Here is a 7,192-nt window from a genome sequence, read left to right as displayed (position 1 = left end):
GAATCCATTCCTTGCACCTATCGGGCCCTGCCAGTGAGTTCTCTGAGGGAAGACTGGTGGGTTCCCATCCTCCTGCCCCTGCCCCTGCCCAGCCTGCCATGCCCCTCCTTGCAGAAAAGTCGCCTGTGGCTCAGTGAGTAGGGCGTTGGCCCCATATACCAAGGGTGGCGGGTTCAAACCCAGCCCCAGACAAACTGCAACAACGAAAAAATAGCTGAGCGTTCTGGCGGCTGCCTGTAGTCTCAGCTACTCGGGAGGCTGAGGCAAGAGAATCGCCTAAGCCCAAGACCTGGAGGTTGCTGTGAGCTGTGACGCCACAGAACTCTATCGAGATCGATAAAGTGAGACTCTGTCTCAAAAAAAAAAAAAAAAAAAGGACGGAGCTTCTGGAAGGGAAATATTTTGGTTCTCAGAAGGCACAGGAATTGCCTGATTCCCAACCGATTAGGGGTAATTAACCCTTCGCAAGGTAGTAATTAAGTCAGTGCCTCTGAAACCATAATTAGAAGCTCCAGGAGGCTCCACCCCTCCCCTAGAGCCAGGCAGCCCCTAGGAGCTGAGGCCAGGCTATGGGGACCTGGCATGCCCCTTCTGCCCCAGCTGGGACACGGGACAGGGCTCAGCTCCCTTCCTGGGACTGAGCAAGACCCATAGCTTCCCTTGCAGCCCTTCCAAGGCAGGCACCTGAGGAGCAGTGGTCAAGGAACCCGATCACTTCCCTGCAGAGTCCCTATTGGGGTTGTCAGGTCACACAAGAGGACTTAGCTCTCTCTCTTTTTTTTTTCCTGGAGACAGTTTCACCTTGTTGCCCTCGCCCTCGGTAGAGTGCTCTAACGTCACAGCTCATAGCAACCTCCAACTCTTGGGCTTGCTGTTGTGGGGACACGAAGGCAAGAGAACTGGGCTGGGCTGAGGGTTAAAGGTGTGGGGCTGGTAACAACGTCTGAGGGCTTTTCTCTGGCAGAGAGGAGCTGAAGCAGAGATCCCAGCCCCCAATAGAGATGAGGATGCCAAGGACACAGAGTGACTACAAGGATGATGGGGGTAGTCCTGCAGTGTCAGAAAACACAAGAGACACCTTTTGGTATGGGGGCTAACTACAGGCTCCCCGGGCTGACAAAAGTGTCAAGAGATCCTTGGGCCTCTCCTATCCCTAGTGTCAAGAGACCAAAGCCAAGTATGGGTCCTGGAAGTTTGATTTCTTTGTGGGTCCTCAGTTCCTCCAGGAAGACAAACAAGGATCCAGGAGTGAGCTGCATTTTGGCTTCCGAATTGGAGTCAGTGTGGCCACAGGCAATGGGAGACTGGGGGGTGGACAGTGTGTAAGGGCTAGAGGGCTTCTCTCTGTGGGCAACACCACACCTACAAGGAAGACGCAGCTGGGCGGTGGTGGAGGGCTTTCAGCTCAGTGTGAAGTCAATTCTTCTCCCCTTGGGCTCTTAGATGATGACTCCTGAGAGGAGAGTGAAAAATCAGATTTGTCACACAAAGGGGCCTCTATCTCTCAGCTGTGGCCCCATCACCTCCTTTCCTATTGTCCAAAAACAGCCCCAGCTCTTTTCTGCCCCAGGCCCTTTGCGCCTGACTGCCCCCTGCTGGGAAGCCTTGTTTAGGTCTTGGCATGGCTGGGGCTTTATCCTTGTCAGGCTTTGAGGCAAGTGTCACCTATGCAGCCAGGCCTCCCCTCCCACCTTATCCAGAGAAGCTCCTACTCCTCAATACACTGGCTTAGTTACTTCCTTCTATATACTTTCTCCTTCAGAATTCTCACGACAATCAGCAATCGTTTCGAGGGTTGTTGCCTCCTCCTGGTTGTCTTACCCCAGTCTCTGAGCTGCAGAAGGGCAGGGAGATTTATTGGTTCTGCTGCTTCTGCGTCCTCTGAATCCAAAATAGACCAAATATACAGTAAGTGCTCAATAAATGTTCGCTGAATGAATAAATGGACAAGTTCTAGCGGGGAGATGGTAACTAGGGAAAGCGGGATGCGGGGCAATTTAACAAGTGGAAGCTGTTCCCAAAACTAACTGGAGGGCTCCAGGCGCCCTGGGTGGGAAGGTGGGGACCGCGATCCACATCCCCGGGAGTCGCACGCGCCTCCCCATGGAGGCCCACAGGTGGCGCTCGCTCCCCGCGCTGCAGCGGCGGGAAGCGGAGGTAGGAAAAACCCAGCGTTGTCACCACCTCCGTCCGCCTCCTAGGGTCAGTCCCTGACCTGGATTTAGACGCCAAGCCCTGGGATCCTGCTTCAGGTTCCAAATCCTGGCTGAAAAGATTTGTGGTCAAATGGGCAAGGAGTCTGAGAGGCGTGGGGATGGTAACTTCCCGCTGCGGGGAGCTGAGCGCTCAGTCCCTCTGTGCACACGTGCTGCTGCTCCCCAAACTACTTAAGTAACTTCGTGCTTGGGGGCAGAAGACAGGACTTACCATGTCGGTGCCCTGCCTTAACTTTATACAGGCTGGAGCTCTGTGGTCTCAGTGGACCCTTGGTACACATTTGTGGAACAGTGAATGAATGAATCCCCTTTTGCAGATAGGGAAACTGAGGCTCAGAGAGATGATGTGGCTTTCCTAGTGCCACAAAGCCAGAAAGGGTTAGGCTGGGATAGGAGATACAAGGCCTGTCTGACTCCAGTCAGTCCGTTAAAAAAACAAAAAATCTCTCTGGGAAGCTAAAGTCCTCCCTGACCCTCTGTATCTCAGCCCTGAGATGGTGGTGGGGAGGGTCCCCTGCCGACCTGCTTTCTCCACTTAAAAAAAAATTTTTTTTTAAGATGAGGTCTCCTGGGCGGTGGCTCACACCTGTAATTCTAGCACCTTAGGAGGCTGAGGCCAGTGGATTGCTTGAGCTCAGGAGTAGGAGAGCCTGAGCAAGAGAGAGAGAGAGAGACCTCATCTCTACTAAAAATAGAAAAACTAGCTGAGGCAAGAGGATCTCTTGAGCCTAAGAGTTTGAGGTTGCTGTGAGCTATGATATGACACCACTTTACCTAGGGTAACAGAGTAAAGACTCTGTCTCAAAAAAAAAAAAAAAAAAAAGCGTCTCACTCTGCTACCCAAAATGGAGTGCTGTGGCAGAATCATAGCTCACTGCAGCCTCAAATTCCTGGCTCAACAGATCCTTCCCAGTGGCTGGGACTATGGGACTACAGGCATGTACATTACCTTGCTAAGCCAATTTTTTTTTTTTTTTTTTTGTACACTCAGGGTCTCGTTATGTTGCCCAGGCTGGTCTTGATCTCCTGGCCTCAAGGGATGCTCCCCCCTTGACCTCCCAAAGTGCTGAGAATACTGGCCATCTATGCCTTCACACATGTGTCTACTACACATTCCATAGGGGCGTGGATTTCTAGCTTGGTCACTGGGCATAAATTTCCTCTCTAGGCCTCAGTTTCCTCATCTGTAACATGGGCTTAGTAATCACTGAACCACCTTCCAGGGTGTCTATGGGGAGTGAATAAGTTATTCACATGAAAAACTCTTTGACAAAGCCTGGGATATAGGTGACACTCAGAATGTGCAAGTCCCCTCTGGAGGTCTATACATCCTGGTGGGAAGAACAGCAGGCTCAAATGTGTGTGTGTGGCCTGAAGCTGCCTGTGCACCCTGAATGTCTATGTTTGACTCATGTACTTGCACTCAGATGTTTCCATGTGGGGCCCAGTGATTCCTGTAGACCAGGCTCTTGACATTTGAGGCCACATCATTTGCTGTGAGTGACTGTTCTGTGCCTTGTAGGATGTTGAGCAGCATCCCTGACCTCATTCCACTAGATGCCAGTAGTAATCCTATCCCCAGTTTTTTTTTTTAATTTTTATTTTTGAGATAGAGTCTCACTCTGTTGCTCAGAACTAGAGTGCTGTGGCATCATCACAGCTTACAGCAACCTTAAACTCTTGGGCTCAAGTGATCTTCCTGCGTCAGCCTCCGGAGTGGCTGGGAGTACAGGTGCCCAGCTAATTTTTCTAAGTTTTGTAGAGATGGGAGAGGGAGGGCTCACTATTGCTCAGGCTGTTTTTGAACTCCTGGCCTCAAGCAATCCTCCCACCTAAGCCTCCCAAGGTGTTAGGATTATAGGTGTGAGCCAACCACACCTTCCTATACCCAATTTTACAACCAGAAATATCTCCAGAACTTGCCAAATGTCCTCTGGGGACAGAGTCTCCCTCATTGAGACTTGTAGCTGTATATACTTCTAGGGTGTGTGCATACTCTACTCCTAGAAGAACCACTTCTACTTCTTTTTGGATCTTTGGCTTCCCCCAAACACAGACTCTTGACACAAGGAGTGCAGGGCAAGTGGTTTATTTGTGGAATGAACATAAGAAACCTGGAGCGAGGTAGTAGGGAGGGGAGAAGGGATGTCAAACAGGTTATGACTATGGACACCTGAGGATTTGGTCTTTTGGGGGTCTCTGAGTGGCTGTAGACCAGGCATGTCCTGGCAGGAGAAGCTGGGTATTTATCCATCACTCCCTTCCATCTCTGGCTCTAGGGCTGCTGTTGGGGTCATTAATTCCTTCCACTTCTGGCTGTAGGCCATGTGCATTGATGTGCTTGGGGCCAGATGTGGCCAAGGCCTGGCATCTCTGCGAAGGTTTCTCTGCCTTTTTGCACGGCTGTTCCTGGGGGTCTCTTTGGACTGCGTGAGCCAGGCTGTGCGAGCCCACCGCGTTGTCTGCAGCCGGCTGTGTGTATATTTGGTGTGCCAGTGTGTGTTTATCTGCTGTGCATGTGTTTGCGTCTGTATTTATCTGGCACGAGTGTGCTTGTCTTTGTTTTCCCTTCTGCTCTGTCTCCACGAACGTGGGGAAACTTATGTTTTTAATCAGGGGCCAGGGAACTGTCTTATTTCTACGTTAGCAACCGTGCTATTAATGAGGACGATTGGAAGTGATTTTTCATGCCTGCTCCAAGGTCAGAATCAAGGCGCCCTGCCCTGGAACCCTCCCAAAGGGAGCAGCAAAGTCCTGCTTACTGCTTATATATCAAGAGGGAAACTGAGGCACAAGTCAGTGGATGACAGCCAGGGAAAGAGCTCCCTTTGGAAACATTATGTGCAAAGCATTTTACATGCATAAATGCTAGATTCTTCCCCAAGCCTATTAGGTATAACGGTAGGAATTCTTCTCAGTTTCTTTTTCTTTCTTTCTTTTTTTGAGACAGAGTCTCACCATGTTGCCCTCAGTAGAGTGCTGTGGCATCACAGCTCACAGCAACCTCAAACTCCTGGGCTCAAGCAATTCTCTTGCCTCAGCCTCCCAAGTAGCTGGGACTACAGACGCCCACCACAACACTGGCCATTTTTTGTTGCAGTTGTCATTGTCATTTAGCTGGAGCCGGCCAGGTTCAAACCCGCACCCTTGGTGTATGGTGCCGTAACCACTGTACTACAGGTGCTGAGCCATCTTCTCAGTTTCTTGAGGAAATGGAGGCTTAGTCTGGGGCCCAGAGCTCACATGGAACCCAGAAGCTCTCCAGTCTGCAAAGCCCATGCCTTTATTCCTTTCAAATGGCAACCACTCCTGAAGCTCCGCAGGACTGTTGGTCCTCACCAGTGCCCCGGTTTCCCCCTCTGGTCACCATGAGTTCTTCCCTGTTGGCTCTAGGAAGACCAGCTCTTGGGCGCCTGAACAGCCCTGTTGCTTGGCAGGGTGCCAGGTTTCTCATACTTTCCTCCTGAGGATGCACCAGGCCCAGAGGCCTGGCTAACTCTGTGAACACAGATATTAATTAGCATTAATTAATAACCCCCTGCTTAATGAGAGCAGTTGCAGCGGATCCTCAAGCTCTGAAAGAAGCTGGTGCATGGCAGTCCCTTAGTCCTGGCACAGACCAAGCGCAGGCCCCTCAGGCAGCACTACTTGGAAGGGCTTTTTTTTTATGGAGACAGAGTCTCACTTTGCCACCCTTACTTTGCTGTGGCATCACAGCTCACAGGAACCTCAAACTCTTGGGCTCAAGCGATTCTCTTGCCTCAGTCTCCCAAGTAGCTGGGATTACAGATGCCTGTCACAACACATGGCTATTTTTAGACATGGGGTCTGGCTCTTGCTCAGGCTGGTTACCAACTCCTGAGCTCAAACAATCTCCCCACCTCGGGCTCCCAGAGTGAAAATCACTTCTGATCATGAGGATTACAGGCATGAGCCACCTCACCCAGCCTACTTGGATGGTTAAAAACTGGTCAGGGTTTTTCCTTGGCCCAAGCCTGGGACTTCCCTTCAGTTTCTATGTCTGTTTCCCTGTGGCTGCAAACAGCATTTGGAATGGAGGAGACCCTCACTCCACCGGCCAGAAGGTGGAGCCCATGGCCTCTCAAAGGGGAGGGTGCATGGCTAGTGAAGGAGGCTGAAGTCCCCTTCTGACACCCACTTGACCTTAGGCAACTTGCTTACCCTCTTCTTGCCTCTATTTCATCATCTGTAATGTAAGGGTAATTTCTGCTTTGCAGGATTGTTGGACTAAATAAACGACCATGTGTATTTCATGTCAGTAACCAGTGGTTAAGGACTCAGTCAGGAGCTGGGACCAGCTCTGCAGCTTACCAGCTGTGTGACCTGCACACAGGGACACAACATAACTGGGTATCAGTTTTACTGTCTGCAAAATGGGGCTATAAGAGTATGAGCTTCGTGGGATTGTTGCAAAAAATTAAATAAAATAATGCTCATAAGATGGCTACTACTATGCTGGGAGTGTCCATTGTGCACAATGAATGTTGGCTTCAGTTAAGGAGGAAAAAGAAACAGCTATGATTCCACAAAAGCCTGTAGGTGTAGGGTTCAAAGCAGGATCCCAATAAGGGTTCACTTTTATCATATAAAGAGACTAACACAGTACTTAAAATTGGTCCCTTGGGCATTATTATAGGTTGAGTTGCATCTCCCAACCCCCACCCCCAAGAGACATGTTGAGATCCTAACCCCTGGTACCTGTGAATGTGAATGTATTTGGGAACTGAGTCTTTGTAAATGAAATGAGCTAAGTTAGAATGAGGCCACACTGAATTAGAGTGGGCCTTAAATCCAATATTACTGGTGTCTTTATTATTAAAGAAGAGGAAATAATATGGAGAGAGAAACACACACAGACCCGGGGAAGAAGACCCAAAAGATGGAGACAGAGATTGCAGAGATGCACTACAGCCCAAGGAGGCCAAGGATGGCTGGAGCCACAAGAAGCCAGGAGA

At 50.2% G+C, this 7,192-nt stretch overlaps 1 long non-coding RNA gene across 1 annotated transcript; it reads left to right on the top strand.

Annotated features, from left to right (window-relative positions):
• The first annotated feature begins 962 nt into the window (after positions 1-962).
• Positions 963-7,192, top strand: LOC128582578 (uncharacterized). The gene is made up of 3 exons (XR_008379073.1): positions 963-1,084; positions 1,763-1,908; positions 7,059-7,192. It is a non-coding gene; the product is annotated as an uncharacterized LOC128582578 (long non-coding RNA).

The sequence above is a fragment of the Nycticebus coucang genome, chromosome 3 (assembly GCF_027406575.1).
Source record: "Nycticebus coucang isolate mNycCou1 chromosome 3, mNycCou1.pri, whole genome shotgun sequence".
NCBI classification, from domain to species: domain Eukaryota; kingdom Metazoa; phylum Chordata; class Mammalia; order Primates; family Lorisidae; genus Nycticebus; species Nycticebus coucang.
This window is presented reverse-complemented; position numbering and strand designations above follow the sequence as displayed.